Below are 12,969 nucleotides of genomic sequence, written 5' to 3' on the forward strand. Positions count from 1 at the left end.
ATCCTGGATTCACATAAATATCCAGATTTCCATCAAAATCTCAGCAATTATTCCTTGGCCCACGGCTCATGTTTCCCCCAGTTTTCATCAAAATTTGATTCCTACTTTTTGAGTTACTTTGGGGACAAACAAACAAACGGAGCCAAAAATATAACCTCCTCCAACAAAGTTGACGGAGGTAAAAAGTTGTGATAGTAAAGCATTTCCCACTTTATGATGTTTCCATTCCTTCTCCCAACACTTAAAAGATGTTTAGGGACTGAAGACACCAAGTGATGAAGTGTTTCAGGTGTTATTTTCACCCATTCTTCCTGTAAACAACCTGTTTCAGGTGTGTAATGGTACAGCGTCATTACTGTCATATTTTTTTCATTTTTAAATTCTCCACACATTCTCTTTTGGGGACAGAGGGGGCACGCCCTCTTCTTCCACAGCCACGCCTTTGTAATGAAATACAAGTCAAAGTAAATTTAGAAATCACTGCTTTCTTGTTCATTTGCATTTCCATACCATCCCGACTTTTTCTGATTTTCATTTGTAGATTATTTTTTAAGAATATAATTAGTCTGTGGTGCCAAGACTAAAGCCTTTTTTTTCAGTAAGAAATGACCTGTACTCTATTCTAATCTGATAACACTGATAAGACTCTATTCTATTTGTCTTCAGAAAAACATCATGTAAAACACTGACATGCAAATTATCATGAAGACGAATGAATATGCAAATTACTCAGTGACGCCATACGGCGACATCAAGCGCCTTTTGGAACGTGCATTAGCTTTCCCCTGAAAATTGTTGGCAATGCTGCTGTATGTAATTCACAGAGCTCCAGCATAAACAATGTAAACACAGACTTGTGAATCTCTTCTGTCATCCAGCGCAGGTTAAATGATTTTCCCAGCTGTGTGTGATGTGAAAGACAGGAGTGTTCTCAGCTTTCTTGGCTGTTTCACAAAGCAGCTCTGAAGCATCTGCCATGCCCTCCTTAGGATAAATGTCACATGTGGAAAATCTCCAGCAGCAGGTGGGCCAGAAATCAGCCTCATCGCCCTCTCATCTCTTTCTCTCTCATCTTATTCTCATTTATCCATTCATTTACTCCCAACACCTCAGATGGGACACACAGGCCCCAACCGATTGCATCCCACCAAGCATTTTTCAGTATTAATCAAAAGCACACGGGGTTTCGGTCGCTGCCCACCAACGTCTGCTCCATGTTTGCCGTTTGGCCGGCTACTGCATTTAATCTGCACCCTTGTTCTGTATCAGTAAACTGAACGGGTGCAAACTGCGCTTTCATGACTCTGAGAGACAGAAATCTCTGCATCAGAAGGTGTTGATTAATTTTCTATAACAGCAGCTCTTATTATATTAATGCGCTCCTTCTAATATACGGCATCATTTCTATAGTAACAGTGCATTCACAGGTGACTTGTACAGCGGATGCTCCACATATTCACTGAGCAGTTATTGTTTTGTGAAGTTTTCCGTAAGGACGTGTTTATGTTTTTTTTTTTTTTTCCAAAGGAGTCTCCAGTGTCAGCTGTAATTTTTATTATTAACTTAAAGAGAGAGAGAAAAATTGAGGCTGGAGCTAGAGTGTTTATATCACTGCTATACTGTTCTTTAATGAAGAAATGATTGTAATACTTGGAAAATAAGTCACTCAGGATTTGATGCTATAGTGAAATGAACAAACAAACACACAATCTAAGGGTGTATTCAGACCAGGATAGTTCGATAGTTCACTTGCGTTGGTCCGAACCAAATGTTTTTTTTATTTTTTCATTTTGGTGCGGTTCGCTTTCACACTGTACATTTTAGTAAGCGGACCAAAATCTGTCAACAAAGCCACGCGCCCTGAGGCCGTTCAGCTATTGGTCAGAGATGACACGTGCACAAAGCGCTGTTCTGGGGAGCGCGTGAACCCCTTCTCCTTCATTTTCTCACTGAATACAGCAAACACGTCGGCATTTTTGTGTGTTCTCTCCAAAAGCTCAGATATGTGGACATCTGCCCATATATCCACAAGGGTGTGCATTTCTTCCTCGGCCCACGTTTGCCCCCTACTCATTTTTTATACTCGGTAGTCTAGCCTACCACTGGTCTGAATGACTGAATGACTGTTGTAAGGTTCCCTTGACAACCGAAACAGTGTTTGCACTTTGCGGTGGAGTGTCAAGACTCTGTTTCCCATAATGCTCGACAAACGACGGAAGCTCCCGAGGTACAAAAAAGCAAAACTGTCGGATTAGGTCCGGTCTGCTTTCACACCTCCAAAAGGTCCGCACCAGGGTTCCTTTGGTCCGGACCGAGTCCGACCTTGCAGCTCGGTCTCGGTCCGCTTGTTTGGTCCGGACCAGAGTTCGGTGGTTTGTATTCAGACCAACCCAAAAGGTCCGGACCAAGGGAAATTTGGGTCGTTTGGTCGTTTGGTCCGGACCAAACAACGTAGGTGTGAATACGCCCTAAATCTATATACACCGGCCACTTTAATAGGAACTTGTTGTTGGTTCTAAGATCCCTGTTCTTGGCTGCAGGAGTGGAACCCAATGTGTTCTTCTGCTGTTGCATGCTGAGATGCTTTTCTGCTCACCACGGTTGTAAAGAGTGATTATATGAGTTACTATATCCTTCCTGGAAAAAAAAGCTCAAACCAATCTGTCCATTTTCTGATCTCTGACCCTCTCTGATCAACAAGGTGTTTGTTTCCACCCACAGAACTGTCGCTCACTCACTCAGTGTTTTGTTTTGGGGTTTTTTGGCACCATTCTGTGTAAACTCTAGAGACTGTTGTGTGTGAAAACCCCAGGAGATCAACAGTTTCTGAAATACTCAAATCTTCATGCTCCATCTGGCTCAAACCAACACCCATACCACAGTGAAAGAAAGTCACACTTTGAGATCACAATTTTTTCCCATTCTGATGTTTGAACACTGTGAACATTAACTGAAGCTCTTGATTTGTATCTGCGGGATTTTATGCATCAAGGAATCGGCCGATTAGAGAACTGCAGAAAACAGCAGGGAATGGATGAGTGTCCCTAATAAGTTGACCAGTGAGTGTGTATGTATATACACACACACACGTGTCTGAGATGTGTTGAGATCACGTGAAGAGCTTCTTGATTTTGTCAGATCACAGCATTGTGGATCCAGTGCATGTAGAATCATCTGAACTTGCTGATTTAACAAACCAACATGACATGTAGAATGTCATCAAATGCAATAATACATTTGCAGTTATTGTGATATGAATAATTTTGGGTGTTAGGGACATTTTAATTTTTTTTAATTAAACATTTACTTATTCCTCCTTGCTATTCCTTGACTGTGCTTTAAAATAAACTCTATAAATAAAAGGCTCAGAGTCCTTTAGAGGAACAAAAAGAGAAATGTTTCTTCCATTTAATTCTCACCAGCTTTATTCTTCATGGGTCTCAAGGTTGTCAACATGTACTATAGCTCTTCCACTGCTGCCTTTGTTTTGGTGGATAAATCTTTCACATTTCGACTTTATTGAGTTTGCTGGCATGAAATGTTGTCCTCCAAGGTCTTTCTTCTCACAGCTCTGCTTCTCAGAAACACAGGTGTCTACAGTCCACTATGGCCATGCCTGTCATCTTGATATGATTAAAGGACTCGGAACGGATAATTGGCACTAAAAAAGGAGGGACAAAAAAAGGGGAAAAAATGGACAGCAGTGCTTCAAACTCTCCATCCAATATTACACCGAGTCGCACATTGCTTATGGGACTTTACACAGGATTTAATCTGACCTGCACTTCTCACAAGATTTAGGCCGCTTTATCTTTTGTAAAATAAACACGCAGAGGAAGAGGTTGGTGGCTTTGTCAGTTTATGAGCTTTACTGCATTTCCTGGATGTCTCATAAACTATACATGGGAATGATGCATTTCAAAAAACATGAGAAGATTCAGGTTTATTGGCAGTGTTGCATTGTTTTAGCATATTTCCTGCCTTAGCATCTGTTATGGTTGTTTTTCAAAAAAAAAAAAATCTGACAACTCATAATTCACAGGAATTAATTCACCTTTATATTGGCATGACAGTTTTACACAAAGGGGCTCACACCTCAATCCAGTCCAAGCCTCAAGCCAAGCAGTGCCATATGAGCTTCAAACCTTCTCATCATGGGGAGAGGATCTTAACTGCTAGTATTATTGTTAATGCCCGGCCCCACAATCCCGATCACTATAACTATAACTGTAAATACATCAGTGCCCTGCAGTTTATTTGGTTTGTGCTCACACCAGACCAATACCGATACATCTAGCCCAGGCCTGGGTTTATCCGTATAGGTGAGATTACTTCTGGAGCGATTTTTCCAGGCCTGGAGCTGATCTGATAGAACATCTGACCAAAAACCACTTCTTCTCGGTCAATTCCTCACTGTTTTGGATTCTTTCTGGGAAATAGGTTGGTATTCCTAGGGTGGATATCACTTCTATATATAGCTTGTAGATAGTGTATATAACTTGCAACATGTATTGCACAAGGTGGCCCATTTTAGATCGTTCCTAGATGGGGCCGGAGTGAGCCACGCCCTCATTGATGGTCTCATTTTAATATTGTACAATTAAAACCCCAAAAAAGACATAGCTCACAGTTCTTCATTCCACATTCAAATGAAAAGCAGGAAGGAGCAAAACTCAGAGGATCATCTATACGAAAGGAATTTATTGTAAGTGAAAATTTCATGTAAATATACTTTTAAAAAGTGTTCAAATGTTATGTTGATCACTAATCATACATTTTCTTTAAGGAGAAGTGTGTTTATGCAACATTTCTGAAAGGAGTCTCCAGGGTCAGTGCTTTGTGACAGTCAGAGGTGAAGCTGGAACTTGAAGCTTGCCAATGAGTTTCTACTTCTTTGCAGTTTCTCATGTTTGTCTTATTACAGTAACTAAAGTAATATTCTTCTTCTTGTATGTCAGCAACACACAATCCAATTCAGCAAGACCATACAACCTGGAACGGTGCATCGCTCTAAGCAGAAGGATCGACCTTGCATAAATGTCGCACACATGTCATTCCCCAACAGAGTTACAGAGTATGTGTCCAGGCTAGACCAAGCTTTCCAGCAAATGCCACATGACGCCCCTGAACTCATCTCATCTCATTATCTCTAGCCGCTTTATCCTGTTCTACAGGGTCGCAGGCGAGCTGGAGCCTATCCCAGCTGACTACGGGCGAGAGGCGGGGTACACCCTGGACAAGTCGCCAGGTTATCACAGGGCTGACACATAGACACAGACAACCATTCACACTCACATTCACACCTACGCTCAATTTAGAGTCACCAGTTAACCTAACCTGCATGTCTTTGGACTGTGGGGGAAACCGGAGCACCCGGAGGAAACCCATGTGGACACGGGGAGAACATGCAAACTCCACACAGAAAGGCCCTCGCCGGCCACGGGACTTGAACCCGGACCTTCTTGCTGTGAGGCGATGGCGCTAACCACTACACCACCGTGCCACCCTGATGCCCCTGATGCCACAACAAAATGGAAAGTCATGCAAGATGTCATTCACAATGCAGGAATTGCCACGTTTGGCAAGAAAGGCCGGCCTAGTCAAGACTGGTTCAACGGTCACTTCTCCACAATGGAGCCAGTAAATGAGGCCAAATGCAGAGCCATCTTAGCATAAAAGAGCTGTCCCGGTGTTCAGACACTCACAGCACTCAGGAACGCTCGAAATACCACACAACATGCTGCCAGAGAGTGTGCAAATGACTACTGGTGGCAACTATGTGCAGGGATACAGCGGAGCGCAGAGTCCGGAGCCCTTCAGGGAATGTACAATGGTATCAAGAAGGCTCTAGGACCAACTGTGAAAAAGACTGCCCCCTTGAAATCTCTGTCAGGGGAAAAGATCACTGAGCATAAGGAGCAAGTGGCTAGATGGGTAGAACACTACTCTCAACTCTACTCACATGAGACATCAGTCTCCAACACTGTCCTCAACAGTATGGAAGACCTTCCCATTATGGAGGAACTTGATGAAGTGCCAACTATTGAAAAACTGAGTAAAGCCATCAACTCCCTCCCATGCGAGAAGGCACCAGGTAGGGACAACATCCCACCTGAAGCCATCAAGCGTAGGAAAACTGGCCCTGCTTCAGCCACTGTACGAGCTACTCTGCCTCTGTTGGGATGAAGGGGCCATTCCCCAGGACATTCATGATGCAACCATTGTGATGCTCTATAAAAATAAGGGAGATCGTGGGGACTGTAACAACTACAGGGGCATCTCACTCCTGAGCATAGTCGGCAAGGTGTATGCTCGGATCCTTCTAAACAGACTAAAAATCCTGGCTGATTGTGTTTATCCAGAATCTCAGTGCGGATTTAGGGCAGGAAGGTCAACAACCGACATGATTTTCTCCCTGCATCAACTGCAGAAAAAGAGCAGAGAGCAAGGCCAACCCCTGTACATGCTGTTTATAGACCTTACCAAAGCCTTCGATCTAGTCAGTAGAACAGGCCTATTTGAACTCCTAAAGAAGATCAGCTGCCCACCAAAACTGTGTAGCATGGTGGTGTCTTTCCACACCAACATGAAAGGAACAGTCTTGTACAATGGATCCTACTCGGACCCTTTCTCCATAAATAGCAGGGTAAAACAAGGTTGCATGCTGGCACCAACACTCTTTGGAATTTTCTTTTCCATACTTTTGTCACATGCCTTCGACACATCCACAGACGGCATTTATCTGCACACAAGGTCCGACGGAAAGCTGTTTAACCTTGCACGACTCCGCTCCAAGACCAAGGTGAGGACAGTACTCCTAAGAGAGATGCTTTTTGCAGACGATGCAGCGTTCGTGGCCCATACAGTGGCCACACTTCAGAGATTGAGCAACTGCTTTGGCACTGCATGTAAGCTGTTTGGACTCACCGTAAGCTTGGAGAAAACTTGCTTTTGTGCACAAGGGGTTAGCACACCCCCTGCTATCACCATGAACAATGTACTCTTAAAAACAGTGGACAGCTTCACCTACCTAGGCTCTACAGTTACCAACACACTGTCACTAGACGCTGAACTATACAAACGGATCGGGAAGGCTAATACCACGATGGCAAGACTCACCCAGAGGGTATGGGAAAACAGCGTTCTGTCACTGCACACAAAAATACAAGTATACCAGGCCTGCGTACTCAGTATCTTACTGTATGGAAGCGAGACATGGAGCACATATGTACGACAAGAACATCGACTGAACGCCTTCCATATGCGATGTCTTCGGTGCATCTTAGGAATGAGTTGGATGGATAAAGTACCCAAGAGTGACATCCTGCAATGAGCAAAAGTACAGCGCATCTATGCCATCCTTAGCCAATGCTGCCTTTGCTGGCTAGGACATGTCAGACGTATGGAGGACAGAAGGATTCCTAAGGATGTGCTGTATGGTCAACTAATCTCTGGCTCTAGATGAGTTGGTTGTCCAGCTTTACGCTTCAAGGACACTTGTAAGAGAGACCTGAAAGCATGCAACATCTCTACAGACACCTGGGAAGCGCAGGCTGAGGACAGAGCTGCCTGGCGCCAAGTTGTGCATAACGGTATCATGGAAGCAGACAAGAGAAGGGGAGAACTTGCAGCGGAGAAATGGAGACAACAGAAGATTGTAGCACCAAACGCACCCTCAACTGCACAACACATATGCACTGTGTGCAACAGGGCGTGCAGATCCAGGAGTGGACTCTTAAGCCACATTAGAAGCCACAACAGAAGTCACACCTCCAGAGGTGCACAGATGGTCTCCTGAGACTGGACTGCCAAGGAGAAAGAAATAGTTGACTGTTTACTGCAGATGTGTTAGCTGGCTCAGGAAAACTACCCAGGGTGGACATGGAAGACGTAGAGCAGTTTCCACCCAACCATTCACACACATGCCAAATTTAGAGCAGTCAGATAACCTAACCACATGTCTTTGGACAGTGGAGGAAACCCACACAGACATGGGGAGAACATGCAAACTCCATACAGAAGGACCCCCATTGGCTGTGACATTTGAACCCAGAACCTTCTTACTGAGAGGTGACAGTCATAACCACTGCATCACCATGCCACAGATTCAAAGAATGATCTGTTGTATCTGCTGGAACATGAGTGAGAAGGGGAACTGGATGTTCCAGAACATTAAACATATCTCTATACTGTTAAAAATAACAAAAAAACAAACAAACTTGTCATTCTTTAATAAATGACTTGCAATCATTGGCAAATTGCTCTTGTGTAAGAGGAATAAAACACATGGGGGGCATGCTGTTATCGGAAAACAGTCACCTTCAGAGGGGTATCAGTAACTTCGCTTCATCACACCACCCTGTCACTGATTACTTTACTATAACAGCATGACACACGGTGTTTTATAGCTGACATACTATAGTTGGGAAAATATGTACACACACACACACACACACACACACACACTCTGTCCCTGTCCAGATATTAATTGCATTTAGCGTCTTTGGTAAGTTTCTTTCGAAACGCTATTACACTTTCATTTCAAGGATTTCTTCTCCATGCTCCTCCTCAACTCTCTTTTACTGTGACAGTTCAAAGCTACAGTACAGTATGAGATAAAAGAAACTCATTACATCTCTGATTTCTGCTCTTTCAGAAGACAAAGACAATGAGGATGGACATCTGAGAACAGAGACTCTGATCGAGGATGCGGATGTAGAGAAGTTGAGAATATGCACACAGCAAATGGCTGCTGTTCAAACCTCAGTCCAATGTTTCACGCAGTGATGTCTAAAAGTCAACGCTGATCGTTTTAGCAGTAAACAACGGCAAGCTTCTGATAAACAATCTGCCACGGTTCACTTCATATTAATAATCGACTTTCGTCCCTGTCAGTCTTCATTAAGAAGACCAATTATTAAGGCTTCAGTCAGACGGAATAAATTGGCTTTTCTGATTTAGTCGAGAATTCTAGAAAGTCTGGAAATCTAGCACAGATTGATGAAGAGTCTCGATCTGCTAGATTACCGTGGAGACCATGTCTGGGTTCAGAATTCATCAGAAATGAAGAGTTATTTATTGTCATTGTATCACAAAATTAGGCGGCACAGTGGTGTAGTGGTTAGCTCTGTTGCCTCACAGCAAGAAGGTCCGGGTTCGAGCCCCGTGGCCGGCGAGGGCCTTTCTGTGTGGAGTTTGCATGTTCTCCCCGTGTCCGCATGGGTTTCCTCCGGGTGCTCCGTTTTCCCCCACAGTCCAAAGACATGCAGGTTAGGTTAACTGGTGACTCTAAATTGAGCGTAGGTGTGAATGTGAGTGTGAATGGTTGTCTGTGTCTATGTGTCAGCCCTGTGATGACCTGGCGACTTGTCCAGGGTGAACCCCGCCTTTCGCCCGTAGTCAGCTGGGATAGGCTCCAGCTCGCCTGCGACCCTGTAGAACAGGATAAAGCGGCTACAGATAATGAGATGAGATGAGATGAGATGAGGTGAGATCACAAAATTAAATTCAGTATTTAATGATAACGATGATGGAAACATTACAGTTGATTCGAATTAGGAATGAGCATGAAGCAGTGTGTGTTTCTCTTTGTGAGATGATACAAAAGGTGATGAGTGAGGAATAAACAACTGTGTGTGTTGTGCTGTTACAGTAAAATAATCAACGACAGGGTGTCATCTACATTTCATGAAAATCGCTTCTTCTCTCTCAATTCACTGTTTTTTATTCTTTTTGGCAGGAAGGTAGGTCTGCCTGGGGTGCATATAACTTCTACCCAAATTTGCATAATTGCAATTAATAATGAAGATATGGAGTAATTAATCAATCCCTAATAAGCAGTTTCCACACAAATCACTTCTCTCTCAATTCTTCACCGATTTTGATTTTTTCTGGTATGAAGGTAGGGGAACCTAGGGTGCATATAACTTCTACCCAGATTTGCTTCATTACAATTATTAATGAAGTTATGGACTAATTAAGCCTTAATGAGCAGTTAAAAAAAATCGCTTCTTCTCGGTTAATTCCTTGCTGTTTTGGATTCTTTCTGGTAAATACGTTGGTATTCCTAGGGTGGATGTCGCTTCTATATATAGCTTGTATATAGTGTATATAGCGTTCAACATTTATTGCACAAGATGGCTCAGTTTAGATCATTCCTTCTGGACTAGACGGGGCCAGAATGAGCCACGCCCTCATTGACGGTCTCACTTTCCTATAACAGCACGTCCTGTGGTGTTTTATTGTTCTTGCGCAACAGCAACTTGCCAGTGATTTTTTTTTAATTCATGAAAAAACAACATGTACTTTTTATCCATTTATAGTTACATGTAAATGTTGTGAAACTTCCATAAAACAAGTTAGTTATACATCTACACTATTATTCCTTACTTCCACAGTTCAGTGTATCTGCATCAGCATATTTTCCATTTCTCACTCATCAGATCTGCCAATTTGTGCATGAATTCATAAAAAGACATATTTTAAAAATTATCACCATGCAACAGGAAGAGACCTGAGTCCCGGGGATATTTTTCTCCATCTTCTCAAGATGCGACCTTTTCATGACTCTGTCCAATCCAAACCTCCGGGTCGTTCTTCCACACTCAAGGTCAGTCAAAGTGGAGCTTCTCTGCCTCAGGATGGACCGAGTCGACTCCATGCTCCACACAACAGCCGCCTATTTATTTATTTATTATCTCCTGAGAGAGCCGGATGTCAGAGAGGTTTTGGATGAAGTTTTCCCGGGGGGGGGGAGTAAGAATTTTCAGTCAAGACAGTTCCAGGTCTGAGGAGGTCATGCGTAGATAGGGGTGACTTCCTGTCCCCGAACCCTCCCTCAGAGAGCAGCATATGCCCTTTTCAAGCCTCTCCCAGGGGGAATGAAGGTCTGTTATTTACACACTTTCACCTCGATGAGCAGTGATGGTGCTCAGACACACACCAGCAGTCAGCCTTCTGGTCAAAGCTCAACCTGGTCCAGCTCCATCAGTACAGCGTTTGTGATCTGATGCTGAATCATGACTGACAGAAATGAAACCTGTTGGGTAGAAAAGCCAGAAACAACTGAGAATTATTAATTAATTATTGTGCAAGAACTCATTCAGGAACACAATTTAAACCTGATATGTTTTATGACTTGAAGAAATGATAATGGATTATTTTTTGAATATTCAGACTGATTCATTTTCCTCTTGGTGTTGAAGGCATGATGTTTTTGGTTGTCTGTACATCAATCTGAGATTCTCATCAGTGCTATATCTCAAGAACAAGTGTTTATAGTATTTATATGGAATTATGATCGGATCTCATGTTAGGCTCAAGGTCACAGCAAGGTCAAACATCTGAAATAGTTTTTCCTTCAATAGCTTCCTTCCTGTTTGAAGAACATTTTAAGGATATTTTATGCATGCACATTATTAATGAGAAGGACTGGACTTGTTGGCGATGGAGACATCCCTGTCGACTCCATGGGTATCGAGCTCGACTTGTTTGTCTAAATCTTTATGACAGAGCAGCAGGCCGTCCTCTCATTCGAAAACATTTTCACAGTTCTTTCTTTCCTGACACCAACACTGATTTGGGCTTGTCTCAGATCTCTTGGTATTCATATTCGGGCATCAGTCTCGTTTAATACGGATGACTCAGAGTTTGTAAAATGAATGTCCGTATTGTCTTTTCTGTTTGCATGCACAAAGTTTAAGAAGAAGTAATTTCTTCTTTTAGAAAGCAGACTAATTATTGGCACAATGCATGAATGAAGCCAACAAACTGATAAGGATTTGATTGTTTTTGGTTTTGATCTTGCCTCAATCTCGGCTCGTCCTGGTCTCAGAGTTGACAGAGGAGGTCTTGTCTACAGCTCTACCATCATCACCACCATCTCTGGTCTACAATGATTCTGTCTATAAAGAGCATGTTTTCTGCAATAAAGACACACAACAGTCTCCAGAGTTTACACAGAATGGTGCCAAAAAAAAAAAAATTGAGTAAGTGAGCGATAGTTCTATGGGTGGAAACAAACACCTTGTTGATAAGAGAGGGTCAGAGGAACACAGACAGATTGGGTCAAGCTTTTTTTTTTTCCAGGAAGGATATAGTAACTCATATCATCACTCTTTACAGCTGTGGTGAGCAGAAAAGCATCTCAGCATGCAACAGCAGAAGAACACATTAGGTTCCACTCCTGCAGCCAAGAACAGGGATCTTAGAACCAACAACAAGTTCCTATTAAAGTGGCCAGTGAGTGTATATATGGAGAGTTTTGTGTACATGTTGGTGCTTTTGTGTTCCACATGATGGACCGTGCTATTGGATAAAAATATTCCATGTTTGGCTGGTACAGAGTCATCCCAAAGTAGATTATTTTCCAAGAACTCCACATTTTATTAATTTTCTATGGCAGCAATTTGCCAATAATTGAAAATATTTACAAATGAAAGAATGTCGTCATGTGTTTTATACATTAATAGTTATTTAATGAGGTGGAGATTTGATGAAGCAAGTTATTTCCTGTTGTCACTTACGTTATAGCAGCTATAAAGTAATTTCCTCAATGGTCTCTCTTTTTCTCACCAAGAAACCACAAAGAGGCGTAACCTCCTCTGTCCTGAAGACGTCAGAAAACCCAAAGCTCCAGCGCCACCTCTGATTGATACAAAGCGCTGACACTGGAGACTCTACTCACAATTTTTTAATATGTTTTTTAAACACATGGAGCGTCTGCTGTTCACGTCCCTGTGAATGAGCTGTTGCTCTAGAAATGATAATGTTTCTACAGTCAGAGCTGCTGTTACAGAAAATTAATCAACACCTTCTGACCAGTAAGAATTCAGTATTCGACATCGCTGTGGGATCCAATATACTACACAATTTATCACATTCCACCAGGCCACAGGTCTGAAGATTATATTCACCAGCATTATTTTCAGTTGTACACGAAGCTCATCAATCGTGACGTGATGCAGAGGA

The sequence above is a fragment of the Neoarius graeffei genome, chromosome 27, assembly GCF_027579695.1.
Source record: "Neoarius graeffei isolate fNeoGra1 chromosome 27, fNeoGra1.pri, whole genome shotgun sequence".
Taxonomy (NCBI): domain Eukaryota; kingdom Metazoa; phylum Chordata; class Actinopteri; order Siluriformes; family Ariidae; genus Neoarius; species Neoarius graeffei.